Below are 15413 nucleotides of genomic sequence, written 5' to 3'. Positions count from 1 at the left end.
CCGGCTGTGAACAGTATTGCTACAGTACTTTACTACATTGTTGCTATAGTGCTCTGCTACAAAGAGAGCATTGTACAAGTAAGGGAAATTTCAACACTAAACATAAAAAATCGAAGCTCTAGCTAAAAACTTGAATAAAAAAAGACAACAAACCCGAAATTGTGAAAGTGTGTAGACTCACTCAAGTCAACCCAAAGTATACTCCTCAAAGCTCTAAGTACAAGGGACTTATTTATCTACAACAAGAAAACAACACCAATTTCAAAGATGGCAGTAGCTTCACACATTCTCTAAGGTAGCCCTTTCCCAAGCGGCCGCTAAGGTGGCTTTCACACTTTCGAGGTGGTAGCTATTTCTACCAAAGTGGTAGCTTTAACTCATCCTATGAGATAGCTCTTTCTCTCATTAGGGCATAACTAGTATCCGACTTATGAGAGTAGCTTCATACTTCATAGGTGGTAGCTCTTTCCACCCAAAATACAAAATAAACAAGAAAACTATTTTATTCCTTCTTTTCATTTTCATTTTTTTTTAAGAATTTAACACAAGAAACAACTATAACTAGTCCCTTGAACATCAAACATAAGTTTCCAAAAGAGTTTAAAGAGTGAGTAGTGCAACGAATGTAAATCGGGCAAAAATTCCTAGAAATTCAAATAAAACTAGAGCATGAAGACATTCAATGTTGAAAATTCTTCTAAACTCAAGAATGCAATCAATGCAACTAAGGTGAACCGTCATCTGCTATGTGAGCATGTATATCAATCAAGAACAATAGAAAAGATGTGTGCACTATGAAACTCCCCCCCCCATACTTAAGTTGTACATTGTCCCCAATGTACACATGCAAGCTCACTCATAATGTATATCAATCAAGAATATATGTGGGAGAAGCAATCAAAACAATACTCCCCTGATTCCTAGTGTCGCGTTTGACGAAGCTAACTCCTTGGGAGTAGTGTTCCAACGGGTTGTGAAGCTCACATGGCCAAGTGCCGAAACATTTTGGCTGTGCCCCTGACAAAGTCTTAATTCCCAAGATGACAAGACCATCTGCACGCATACACGAGGGGGTTCAGTGAAGCTCAATAAAAACAAAATAACTCGAGTATATAAAATATAGAACACGGAATACAACTCGAGATGCAAAATGAAAATAAACTCAGAAGGAGAGTCCTTTCTGAGTGAACAAGTCCAAAATAAAGTGCATAAAAGTAAAGAAATGGAAATAAAATCAAATGTCAGTGTCGCGCTCTGGGTCCTCTGCTACTGCTGGTGGTGAGGAAGTACATGGTAGGTCCATCGGTGCTGGTATAGGTGATGGGGAAGATGCTGGAGGAGCTGAGGGTCTACATCTCCATAGCTGTCGTAGGAAATCGAAATGGGACATAAGATCGGTATACTGGGCTGACTGTATCGCCCGCATCTCGATGATCTCAGAACGCAATATGCCCATGGTGCTCTCGAGCCTCTCAATACGATCATAGACTCCTGAAAGGGTACCTGGCTGTCCTGGGGTCTCGGCCACCACCGGGGCGGATTCTCCCGCTGCATCCCCTCCACCCTCTGTGCTCTCAGTGGTGCGTGTGGCCAAAATATAAGCTCCAAGTTCATATCTGCATACCACTCCCATCATCCTAAGTGTATTGAGTCCAAAGGAAGAAGGAAGAACTATCTGATCGGTATACCGTATAGCAACTCTGAACCTCATCCCCAGAATGAGTCTAGTAATGTAAGGACCAGCAAATAATACTCTTACACTCCCACTCTGGCCCTGGTATCGCATATACGCCGCCACAATGTGCCCCAGATGAATGGGCACGGACCTCACCATGGAATATATATAAAGTAGTCCCTGCCGTGACAAAACACTAGTGTTGTTGCCACGACCATCCACAGACCTGCTAAGGACAGCAAACAAATACCTGTAGCTCAGCCTAGACAAGCATGTGGCTTTGGACACGCCTGGTTCATGCTGCCCCGGCCCACACAATACCTGATAGGCTTGATGTGGTGTCAAGGTGCCCGGATAATCTGTTGGTAGATGTCCATACTCCTCAGTTACTATATATACCTCGTCGTACAAACCCATGCGAACGGAAAACTAAGAAATGCTCATAGCGAATTGACGACCGAACACTCTAAACTGTATGTCATCCACAAACTAAAAAAGACGGCAGCACCTCCAAAGTCAGCGGTCGGAAAACTGGCTCTCGTATAGACAACAGCCTCTGCCACCCTCCTACAGCCATCAGCGACTCCAGCTCCCTAACAAACTCATCATCCCACTTGACCCCGTTGAACACACTAAGGTCCACGAAATGGGATTCACCAAACTTAAGCCCTGATATTCGCTCGAAACGAGCTTGATGCTCGGGATCCGGAAATGCAATGTATGCCAATTCGGGTGAAGGTTAACTAGGGCGCTTGCCTTCTTGCTTCTTTGTGTGTGGTGCCATGCCTGCAAAGAATGGTGAAGAGATGATCAAAGACGCTCAGTCATAGAATACTGCCGAATTCCACACGGGCTTGTGGAAATTATCCACGCCCGTGTGGATCTGCAAGGCATGAAAAACTGCACGATAGCATTTCTATTTTCAAAAACAAAAAAAACAATGTAAAACCCTGTTAAAATGCTCTCTGAACATGCATAGACGCTTTTAAATCAAAATTTAACACAACTTAAGTCGTTTAATTTACTAAAACAAGAAATGGTAAATAGTAGAGGGATTAAAGATTCACCGAAAGAAAAGGAAAAGATAGGTATGAAAACCTTGAATTCGGTACGAAAATTTGCTTGAAATCCCCGTAACACAACGATCAATGGCCGGAAATTAATCAGGAGCAGTTTTCAGGTGGTTGAAGATGAAGAGAAAGAGAAATCGCAAGGATTTTTAAAGAAAAATTCACGTCTCTTGGAATTCTGCGCATTCCGACGGGCGTTCGAAAATTACACAAGCCCTTGCGTCTCCATAGGAAAATTGCACAGGGGCAGGTACACACCCCTGTGCGCTCTTGAGAAAACACCCACTGACTCTGAATGCTCTCGCACGGATGTGCGAAATATACCCATGCCCGTGCGCCCGACCCACAGGAGCAGCCGCACGCCCCTGTGGCTTCTCTAGACATCCGAGAAAAATTTCTAAGTGTTCCGCACGCCCATGCGGAAATGCCACACGGGCGTGGACATGTACAGGTCCACTTCACAGGGGCAAACGCACGCCCATGTGCCTTCTAGGGATGGAGAGAGCTCCTCTGCAGAGATTCGCACGGGCGTGCGGAAATTATCCACGCCCGTGCGAAGTTCACAAGGTCACCCACAGGGGCGAGTTCACGCCCCTGTGCGCTCTCGGGATAATCTGCCAAACTCTGCAGGAAATCACACGCCGTGCGGAAATTACCCACGGGCATGCGATATTCGCATGGTCGTTCACAGGGGCAGCCGCACGCCCCTGCGCCTTCTCTGGATGAGCTCGCAATGCAAATCCACGGACGTGCAAAAATACCACACTCCCGTGCGTTTTCTCTGGATGCCTTAGAAAAACCTGCAGGCCCTGCAGTAAATTTCTGAACATGTTTACACACTCAGAGCCTGCCCTATTATGCAAGTTTTACCAGTGAAAAACATGAAATAAAGCTCAAACGACCAAACTTCACCAAATCCACATGAAAACACATAATGAATACTCTAAACCTCAAATAAAATCAAAGCACAAGCATCTAATAACCAAGACACCAACACTCAACAATTTATTCATGAAAAATACTACATTATTCGACTAAGAAAACCAGTAAACACTTGGGTTGCCTCCGAAAAAGCGCTTGGTTAACGTCACTAAGCTTGACGTATCTTGTCTTACCTCACAGGGGCTCATAGATGAATGTTGCCCTCTTACCCATGACTTGGAAGCATAATGAGCACAATCTCTTGAAGGCAGAGGGTGTATTATAGGGCTTCGGGCCACCTAGTAATGGTTCATCCAACTTCTTCAGTTCACAGACGTCTCCAACAGTCTTGGAGCGTTTCCGGTGGCGTCTCCCAGCCCTCTTCATTTTCCGAAGCACCTTCTTCAATATCCCTGGGGTAGATGGTACTTCTTCCTTTGAACCAAGCATCATTACGTCTTCATAATCCTCCTCTTCTTCGAACAAACCCTCGTACGGGTCCGGATTGCACATTTCCTGCATGTATTCATCAACAATGTCATCAGTAGTGTCTAGAAAATATAAAGTGTCATCAAAATCAAGAGAATGCGGCATGGCTTCAGCGAGGTGGTATGTGAGCTTGTCATCTCCAACTCTGAAAGTTAGCTCTCCGCCGTCCATATCAATCAATGCCTTGGAAGTCCGCAAGAACGGCCTCCCAAGTATCAAGGGTACATCCGCATCCTCATCGACATCTAGCACAAAAAAGTCTATAGGAAATATATACTTGTCCACCTTGACAAGTACATCTTCGATGATACCCCTCGGATGTCTCACCGTTCGGTTCGCCAATAGCAAAGTCATCCGAGTGGGCCTAGGCTCACCCAAGCCTAACTTTCGAAAGAAGGTGTATGTCATGACGTTAATTCTAGCTCCTGAGTCCGCCAATGCCATTTCTTCACCCATATTGCCAACGCTACACGGAATGATGAAGCTTCCCGGGTCTTTCTTCTTGCTCGGCATGTTCCTTTGCAACACCGCCGAGCATGAAGCATCTAGAATCACAGAAGCACTCTCCTCCAACTTCCTCTTGTTGGTCAACAAGTCTTTCAAGAACTTCGCATATTTAGGCATTTGGGCAATACCTCAACAAAAGGAATATTGATGTGGAGTTGCTTAAACAAACTTAGGAACTTCTTGTACTGTTCATCCCCTTAGTCATTCTTCAATCTAGAGGGATAAGGGATTCTTGGCTTGAAAGTTGGGGTACCACCTCCTTCTCTTTGCTTGTTCCCTCTTCTACCTCTATAACCTCGAGTGCGTGTTCTTTTGGCATCTCACTCGGAAGCTTACCCTCAACCTCACGACCACTTCTCAAAGTGATCGCCTTCACCTGCTCTCTAGGGTTGGTCTCTATATTGCTCGGCAAGCTTCCATGTGGCCTTTCAGAGAGAGACTTCGCAATTTGCCCCACCTTATTTTCAAGGTTGTGTAAAGAGGCGGTGTGGTTGTGAAGTGTGGCCTCAACTGATTCAAACCTTGTATTTGCAGATTGCATAAATTTAGTCAAGGCCTTCTTCAAATCATTCATTCGGGTTTCCAAACCTGAAACTCTGTTTTCCACATGTGGGGCTTGTTGTTGTGGTTGGAAACCCAGTGGCCCCATGGCCTTTGGTGGACCCTGATTGCTCCATGAGAAATTTGGATGATTCTTCCAACCCGAATTGTAGGTATTGCTATATGAGTTTCCTTGTGGTCTCATACCATTACCTACAAAATCTACCTTCTCAACCGAAGATGCATCACCAATAGAGATCGGACAATCAGAGGGAGCATGTCCTCCACCACGCCCGTTGTAATTCGTCACGGCCGCTACTCTATTCGAAGTTAGAAGATCTAACTTCTTACTCAAATTTTCCACTTAGAGCCGCCAATGAAGTTACTGCATCAATCTCATGGAGACCGGTCACCTTTTTCTTCTCCCTAGCATTCCATTGGTAGCTGTTTAACCTCATTTCTTCAATTAACTGACGGGCCTCATCGGGGATCTTGCTACCTAAGGTACCTCCTGCTGCCGCATCCAAGAGTTACCTTTTACTCGGGTTCAAACCGTTGTAAAAGGTCTAAACAATCATCCACTCTAGAAATCCGTGTTGCGGGCACTTTCTCAGGAGCTCCTTGAACCTTTCCCATGTCTCAAACAGAGACTCCAATTCCAACTGAACAAAGGATGAGATCTCATTCCTAAGCTTTGCAGATTTTCCGGGAGGGAAATAACGAGCAATAAAAGCTTCTACCATCTCCTCCCATGTGGTAATTGATGCTCTAGGCAATGAGTGTAGCCACTGCTTCGCTCTCCCCTTTCGGGAAAATGGAAACGCTTGCAATTTCATGGCATCATCTGTCACCCCGTTTATCTTCAGTATATCACACACCTCAAGAAATCTCTCTATATGACTGTTTTGATCCTCATCGGCCAAACCATTAAACTGTGTGGATTGCTGTAACATGTGGATGAATGCCGGCTTCAGCTTGAAGTTCTGAGCTGTAATCGGGGGACGCACAATACTCGATTGTGTCCCCGACACTGAAGGTCTGGCACAATCAGATAATGTTCGTTGTTGCTCATTCGGTTCTGCCATGTTTTCAAATTCTTCCACTTCTAAATCAGCTAGATTAGACTGTTCTTGTACAGGCTCTTTCCCTTTTCTTCTAAGTCTATGTTCAAGCTCGGGATCTCCTTCAATCAATATTGAGGGGTTCTCTCGGGTCATAACCTGGAGCTACACCCAAAAAGAAAGAAAAAGAAATCAGAACGATGGTAGAATAAGAAGATATGAAATAGAATATATGGCGAAATAGCTAAGAAACAAAATGCAAAGTATCTCCAAACGACCACTCCCTAGCAACGGCGCCAAAAACATGACAAGGTCCCCTTGAATAAATCCCGCAAGTGCATGGGTTTGTCGAAGTAATAATCCCGGATGAGCGGGTATCGTATCCACAGGGAGTAGGGAATAAAAATACTTAATTCGCTTCTTAGCTATATGAAAGATGAATAGTGATATGTGTGATAATGATTCAATTCTCAAAAGTAAAAATAACAAGTAAGAGAGCACAAGTAAAGGAGAAGGTAAGACAATCAATAAAGATAAAGATGGGGTACCCGGATATTGCTCCACCTAGGGCAATCATTTCAAGTGCAAGAACCCTCTATTATGCTTCCTAATCAATGCAAGTGAGTCGTGGAAATCCTAAATTACATAGTCCCAAATCTAAGGTCAACTATGCCTAACTTTATACATGTCCCGGAGGAGAGATAGAATAACTTCTCAACCTCGCACTTGCATAGAATTGCAATAAGTTCTAGGGATTCCAAGTGATTAATCTCTTCCTAATTGTAGACCTAACCCTTTGGTCTAGGTGGAAGGTCCCTAACCACAATTAAGCCCTAGATACTAAGATCGCTTCTACGCTTCACTCCGTTGCACCCGCAACTAAGCCCCAGCGGAAGGTTATCCCTTAGACCATTCACTCTATTATGACCGCAAAGAACTCGAGGAACGGAGGTAGAATCTAACACATCAGAGGGGAAAGGGGACGCTCCTGTACCTCTCGACTCACCCTCTCAACCCTCTCCTACCTAGCTTTGTCTAACACTCTTGGTGTGTCACTCACTCACAATGTTACCAACAAGAACTCTCAACCCTAATGTCACTCTAGGAGAGTATTCACACAATCAAGCATTCAAAGTTGGAACTCACAATAAACATCAATTAATTGAAAGCATAATAAAGAGATTCAAAGAAATGAATACATCCTAGGGTTCACAAATACCCAAGTACCTACTAGGGGTTTAACTCTCCATGGAGCAAATACAATCAAAGAAATAGAATGTAAAAGCAATGAATCCATAGAAAACCCCCTCGATAGTCGTGTCAATGGTCTCGTGGAAAGTCCTCTACTCGTCGTCCAAAGATCCCCTTGTCTGGTATAGGATACGCCTCGACGGAAGCTCCCCTACCAACCTTCTTCCAAAGAGATAACGATGTCGGAGCCGTAGAACCTCTCTAAAACCCTAGCCAATACCTCTCAAAACCCTAGCCGAAGCCCTCTCTCAAGTTGGGGAAAAGATGGAGAAAGAATCTTTGAAATCGGAGCTAAATCGGCTTTTAAATAGAGTCGAATTGGGGATCCACACGCCCTGTGGGACGCCCGTGTGGATTTTTTCACGCAGGCGTGTGGAAATTCCACATGGCGCGTGAGATTCTCTCGTCTGCGACTTTTCTCGGCCGGTCGTAAAGCAGTGATGCTACGATACTTTGCTACATTTTTTTACTATAGTGCTCTTTGCTACGATGATCGGGGCCCTAAAAATACTTCCCGAATCCAAACTTTCATCGAGGTAGCATAAATGGGCACACGTTCACGTCATGGATCGCTTTTGCTTCTTCAATGATGGAAAAGTTGGTGGAGATCTTGTTATATATGCATAAGTCGGAATGCTTGAGTATGAGCGCCCTTGTGCCCCTCCAAATGGTTATGCTCACTCAAATACGAGGAGGTTGGCACACACTCTAGCATCTCACACCCGAACTATGTCTTCGCGTTTGAACCTTAGTAAGATTTCCTCCAAAATCTGTGCATTATGATCCACATTGGCTTCTTTCCTTCATAATCGGCCTCACAACCCTACCTGCATAAAAGTAACATAAAAACACACATATTAGTGTAAAACCCCGAGAAAGGTAATGCTTAACATAAGGAAAGAATGCTTCGCATTCATATCGCACAAGCACTTATCAACTGCCCGAACTTGAGTCTCGACAACCTCTCGAAACGAACCTGATGCTTAGGAATGGCAAACTCCATATGCTCTGGCTCAAGTGAGTGTTCATGTGGACGCTTGCTGGCGCTTTCTTTGATCTGGGAGCCATATTTGCAAGAATTGAAAGAGAAATTGATCAAACAAATTTACAAATCAATACTGAAGAAAACCACACGATCATGTGAAAATTTCACATGCCTGTGTGGATCTACGGGGCATGATACCCTCATGGCCACTATACAAAAATCCCGAAAATACATCAAAAGTGAAGTCTCAATTCACTCTAAGAACATGCATCAACCATTAAAACATGATATCGAAGCAATATTCACCAGTTTAAGCAAAATAAATGAAGATTGGCGAAGAGAAAGGGAAAGAGGGCTTACCGACGAAATGTAACTAGAAAACCATGAATACAGCCGGAAGACTACATTAAAATCCCTAAAAATCATAAGTGAGGAGTCGGGAGAGTGAATAGATGCATTCTTTGAGTGTGGAGATGTTCGAAAATGAAAACGCACAAGTATTTAATAAAAAAAATTGCGGCATTTTGAGTTCTATACATCCACACGGACGTGTGGAAATTACCCACGCCCTTGTGTCTCTACAGGAAAGCTCACAGGGGCAGACACACGTCCTTGTGTGCTCTCGGGATAGACTCTCACTGACTCTAAATGTATCCATACAGGCGTGTAAAAATTCCCCACCCCTGTGCGGCCGACCCACAGGGACACCCACACGCCCCTATGGCATCTCTGTCTTCCCGAGAATTTTGCTAGGTGTTCCACACGCCCCTGTAGAAATTCAACACAAGCGTGTGGGTACTCAAAGGGGTACTCACAGGGGTACTCACATGCCCCTGTGTGCTCTCAGGATGGAGGAGAAGTCTCTACAGAGCTTCACATGGCCGTGAGGAAATTACCCACGCCCGTGTGCCATTCACAGGGTCATCCACAGGGGCATTCACACGCCCCTGTGTGTTTTTTAGGATGGAGTCTTAGAACTCTGCAGAGATCCAAACGCCCGTGCGGAAATTACCCACGAACATGTGACCGTCACAAGGCCGTTCATGGGGGCATTCACACGTCCCTATATCTACTCAGGATGAGCTCTGAAAGGAAACACACGCCCATGTTGAAATTCCACATGACTATGTGTCTTCTCTGGATGACTTAGAAAAATTCACAGACTCTGCAGAAAAATTTCTACACACTCATACACACACAGAGCCTGCATATACTATGAAAACCTGACCAGAGAATCATGGAAACATGCTCAAATGACCCAAAACTTCACCAATCACAATTAGGCACACCAAAATACCAACAATCCACGAGAAAAACACTACAATAGCATGTAAAAGATCGAGACAGCAACACTCATGCTCTTATTCATGCAAATACTAAACTAACCCTAGAAAAACAATAAAGACTTAGGTTGCCTCCCATGAAGCGCTTGTTTAATGTCACTAAGCTTGACTTATCTCTTCTTACCTCACGAGGGCTCATAGATAAAGGTTGCTCTCTTACCTACAACTTGAAAACATGATACACATAATTGCTTCAAGGTAGAGGGAGAGTTGTCGAGCTTGTTGACGCACAAGGGTTCGTCACCCTTACTCCATCATTGCACATCCCCATTAGCCTCAGGGTCCTTCTTGTGACATCACCTTGCTCTTTTCATATTTTGGATCATCCTCTTTATGATCCCTGGAGTAGGTTACAACTTGTCCTCTAGACCAAGTGTCAAAACTTCTTCATTCTCCACCTCTTGATCTAGCAAGCCCTCAAATAGATCTGGACACATCATTTCCTGCACGTATTCATCAATTAGCTGATTAGTAGTGTCGAGAAAATACAATGTATCATCAAAAGCAAGAGAATGTCGCATGGCTTCGGCGAAGCGGTATATCAACTTGTCATCACCAACTCATAATGTCAACTTCCCACCGTCCATATCAATGAGAGCCTTGGAAGTGCACAAGAATGACCTCCAAAGTATCAATAGAACCTCATCATCCTCATCAACATCCAACACCATAAAGTCCATAGGAAATATGTACTTGTTAACTTTCATAAGTACGCCTTCAATGATGCCCCTCGGATGTCTAACTATTTGATCGGTCAATTGAAGTGTCATCCGAGTGAGTCTAGGCTCTCCCAAGCCTAGTTTTGAAAGAAATTATAAGCCATGACATTGATACTAGCCCTTGAATCGGCCAATGCCTTCTCTTCACCCAAATTGCCAATGTTGCGTGAAATGATAAAGCTTACGAGGTCCTTCTTCTTGTTTGGCGTATTCTTTTGAAACACCGCCGAACAAGAGGCACCTAAGATCATAGATACACTCTCCTCCAACTTCCTCTTGTTGGTCAAGAGGTCCTTGAGAAACTTTGTATAGTGAGGCATTTGAGACAACGCCTCGACAAATGGGATGTTGATGTGCAACTGCTTGAATAGACCTAAGAACTTCTTGTATTGCTCATCATTTTGGTCGTTCTTCAATCTTAAAGGGTAAGAGATTCTTGGCTTGTAAGGTGGGATGCCACCTCCTTGTCTTACACTCTCTCTTCAACCTCCACGACCTCGGGCAACTCAACATTGGTCTTCTCACTAGGGAGCCTACTTTCAACTTCATGACCACTTCTCAAAGTGATCACCTTCACATGCTCTCTTGGATTGGTCTCCGTGTTGGTAGACAAACTCCCATGAGGTCTTTCCTAGAGTAACTTCATAATTTGTTCCACTTGGTTCTCCAAGTTGTGCAATGAAGCGGTGTGGTAGCGTAGTGTGGCTTCAACAGATTGAAATCTTATATTCAACGATTGAAAGAACTTGGTCAAAGCCTTCTCTAAGTTGGTCATCTGGTTTTCCAACCCTAAAACTCTATTCTCCATGTTCAGGGCTTATTGTTGTGGTTAGAAACCCAGTAGTGACATACTCTTCTGTTGCCCTTGATTACTCCATGAAATGTTTGGGTGGCTTCTCCACCCTAGATTGTAGGTATTACTATACATATTTCCTTGACCTTTCATTGCATTACTTAGAAAATCAACATGTTCAAAGGAGGTAGTACCACCAATCAAAATTAGGTAATTAGATAGCGCATGTCCTTCCCCACACCCAGTACAACTCATCGCGACCGCCACTCTAGGAGAAGTTAGAGTGCCTAACTTCTTACTCAATGACTCACCTAGGTCGCCAATGATGTTATTGTATTGATCTCATGAAGTCTGGCTATCTTCTTTCTGTTCCATGTGTTCCACGTATAACTGTTCATAGCCATTTCTTTGATGAGATGTCGGGCTTCGTCGGGGGTCTTGCTTCCTAAGGTACCTCCTCCTGCAGCATCAAGTAACTGTTTCATGCTTGGGTTCAAACTATTGAAGAAAGTTTAAATAATCATCCACTCGGGGAACCCATGTTGAGGACATTTCTGTAGGAGCTCCTTGAACCGTCCCATGTCTTAAAAAGAGACTCCAATTCCGTTTGCTCAAAAGAAGATATCTCATTCCTAAGCTTCGCAAATTTTCTGGGAGGGAAATATCGGGCAAGAAAAGCTTCTACCGTCTCCTCCCATGTAGTGATCGATGCTCGAGGTAATGAATGTAGCCATTGCTTCGCTCTTTCTTTCAACAAAAATGGGAAGACCCTCAACTCGATAGCATCATCCGTGACACCATTAATCTTGAGCATGTCGCACACTTCCAAAAAGTTCTTAATATGATTGTTTGGATCCTCATCGGCCAAACCATTAAACTGTATTGACTGCTGTAACACTTGGATGAAGCCTGGCTTGAGCTCAAAACTCTGAACTGTAATGGATGGCCACACAAGACTAGACTGCGTGCCAAGAACTATGGGTCTGGCATAATTTGATAGTATCCTCTGCTGCTTATTCTGTTCTACCATTTTATCAGACGCTTCACCTTCTATCTCATCTTGATTTGACTGTTCTTGCACAAGTTCTTTTCCCTTCTTTGAATTCTCCTTCCAATGTCTGGATCTCCTTCAACTAAAGTTGAAGGGTTTCCTCCGGTCATAACCTGGAGCTGCAACCAAAGAAAGAAAACAAATCATAACGATGAAAGAATAAGAAAATGTGAAATAGAATAAGTGATGAATAGCTAACAAAAACTTGACACACCCCTTACGAGTGCATATCGCAAGTGCACCAGTTGTCGAAGTAATAAAGTATCCTGGTGAGTGAGTAGTCATATCCATAGAGAATAGTGCTCAGAAACACAAGTATTACTATTTAGCTATAGTGAAGATGATTTAAGAGTGGTGTGAACAATATTAATGCAAATAGAAATAAAGTAAAGAAGAAAGAGACGCAATAGAATAATAGGAGAGTTAATCGATAGAAAATGGGGCACCCGGATATTGCTCACCTTAGGACTATTGTTTCAAGAGCAATACCAATCATTATGTCTTGAAACTGATGTCTAATGAGTCATAGAAATCCTAAGACACACGATCCCAAACTTAAGGTCAACCATGACTAACTCTCACACTATACCCCGGCGGAAAGAGATACTCTCAACGCCTCACACTATGTGGGGTTGTATGAAGATTTGGGGACTCCAAGTGATAAACCCAATTCCCTAATCTAGATCTAACCCTTTGGTCCAAGCGAAAGACCCCTAGCCACAATTAAGCCCCAAGACTAAGGATTAGTTCAACACTTCACTTTATTGCTTGCGCAACTAAGCCCCAATGGAGATTGTTTCTTAGCACTTCACTCTATTATGACCTTAAAGAACTCTTAGAACGTGGAGGTAGGATAAAGCACACCAAAAGGGAAAGGGGACATTCCGCTACCTCTCAACTCACCCTCTTGACCCTCTTTAACCTAGCTTTGTCTAACCCTCATGGTGTGTCACTCATCCACAAGGATTACCAAAATAGATTCTCAACCCTAGTGTCACTCTAAGGGAAAATCAATTTAACAAGCATTCAAGGTTGGAGCTCAAATAAAACATCAATTAAAGAAACATAATGAAAGATCAATGAAACAAAATCATCCTAGGATTTACAAATCCAAGCACCCACTAGGGGTTTAGCTCCTCTCCATGGAGCAAGATATAATCAATAATGAAACCGAATGTAAAAGCATACAATCCTTAACTAAAACCCCCTCATAGTCCTTATCAATGGTTTTGTGGAGTTGCCTTATCTTCTCCAACGGTTCCCTCGTCAAGCCTAGGACACATCTCGCCGAATCGATGCCGACGAAAGCTCTCCCAATAACTATCTTCCAAAAAAATGATGTGTCAAAGTTTGTAGAACTCCTCCAAAACCTAACCAAAGCCTCTCCAAACACTAACCGCGAGTGCCTCCAAAGATGGGGCAAAAATGAGAAAAGGATCCCTTAAAACGTCTGAAATCGCGGCTTTTATAGGGGCTGGAATCGGGCATCCACATGTCTAAAATTGCAGCTTTTATAAGGGCTGAAGTCGATTTCCTGCGAGCTGTGAACAATAAGTGCTACAGTGCTTTTGCTGCACTAATTTGTTGCAGTAAACTGCTACAGTACTTTGCCAAAATACTCTTGAATCCACATTTTTCATCGAAGTCACATGAATGGGCACACATCCACTTTGTAGATAGCGTTGCTTCTTCAAAGAAAACACATTTACAAAGATCTTGCTAGTATTGCACAAGTCGGAACATATGAGTATGATTGCCTTTGTGCCCCTCCAATTTGTATATTTTCTTGAATACAATAGAGGTTGGCACACACCCAAATGTCTTTGTGCACAACTTGTGTCTTCACGTTTTTTCAATCCAAGAACGTCATCAAAAATTGCATCCACATTCTACTTTTGCTTCCTTTCTTCCACAATTATCTCCATAACCCTAAATGCACAAACGAACACATATACATAAGAATAACCGATAAAATCTAAGAAAACTAATGCTCAATGTAAGAAAAGAATACTTCGTATTGCTTATACACAAGCACTTATCAGATGTCTCTTCTGAATAATGCTTGAACCCCTAGCAATGATCCTTGAAAAGCCCCCATTAAACCCTTGCTAAAAGTCCTCCCGAAATATCTAAAACAATTTTTATATGGGTGTAAAATCGAGGCTAACACGAAGACAATATGGGGGGTTGTTCCAAACCGTGTTCTTAAATTTAAAGCAAAACCCTAAAAATTCCAGGAAGAAACTGAATAAGGGGTGTGTTAATTAACACAATCTCAACAAGAGGGCATGTTTTGAGGTGTGTTGATCTTTGGAAATACTACAATATACTGCTGTAGTATCTTGCTACAACACTACTATAATATTGGGCCATGTTGATGTTGATGATGATGTTGATGTTGGTGTCGTCTCCTAGAGACTGAATATTTGACCAAGTTTAAATCGAAATTGCTGCAGATTTACTTATTTTGCTTAACCATATAATTACAATCTAAATTTAAAAGAAACTAAATTAAGTACGAAAAAATACTTTAGTTGCTCCAAAAGACAAATGAAATGTATCAATTTTAGATATAAAAAATTATAAAAACATACATTCAAATGCTTATGATCCACTATCAACCATCTCATCAAAAGGACGCTGTACCTCACAACCCTAAAGCAAAATCATATTATATAATGAATTAGTTTATTATAAATGCCAATTTATCTTAAAATATAAATATTTACAAAAATATGGATGCAAAATAATTAAATAAATAAATAAATAGAATAATCAGATGCATCCATACAAAAAAAAACAGTATTCAAAGATTTTATTTTATAATAGTTTCCCCATATTAGATATACCGCTCAGAATTATTCATTTTTACAATTCAATTATTGGATGAATTTTCAACTTCCAATATGGGGCATATCTAAGATTTGGTAGCATGGCTACAATACCAAAATTGATATGTTCCAAAAATATTTAATTGGCACTTTGATAGGATCTCTTATTTTCAAACG

At 42.5% G+C, this 15413-nt stretch overlaps 2 non-coding genes across 2 annotated transcripts; both read left to right on the top strand.

Moving 5' to 3' along the window:
* Window positions 1-5790: 5790 nt before the first annotated feature.
* Window positions 5791-5897, top strand: LOC120257807. The gene has a single exon (XR_005535891.1). It is a non-coding gene; the product is annotated as a small nucleolar RNA R71 (small nucleolar RNA).
* Window positions 5898-11888: 5991 nt separating this feature from the next.
* On the top strand, window positions 11889-11994 carry LOC120257803. Its single transcript, XR_005535887.1, has one exon. It is a non-coding gene; the product is annotated as a small nucleolar RNA R71 (small nucleolar RNA).
* Window positions 11995-15413: the final 3419 nt, after the last annotated feature.

The sequence above is a fragment of the Dioscorea cayenensis genome, chromosome 3 (genome assembly GCF_009730915.1).
Source record: "Dioscorea cayenensis subsp. rotundata cultivar TDr96_F1 chromosome 3, TDr96_F1_v2_PseudoChromosome.rev07_lg8_w22 25.fasta, whole genome shotgun sequence".
In the NCBI taxonomy this organism is placed as follows: Eukaryota; Viridiplantae; Streptophyta; class Magnoliopsida; order Dioscoreales; family Dioscoreaceae; genus Dioscorea; species Dioscorea cayenensis.
This window is presented reverse-complemented; position numbering and strand designations above follow the sequence as displayed.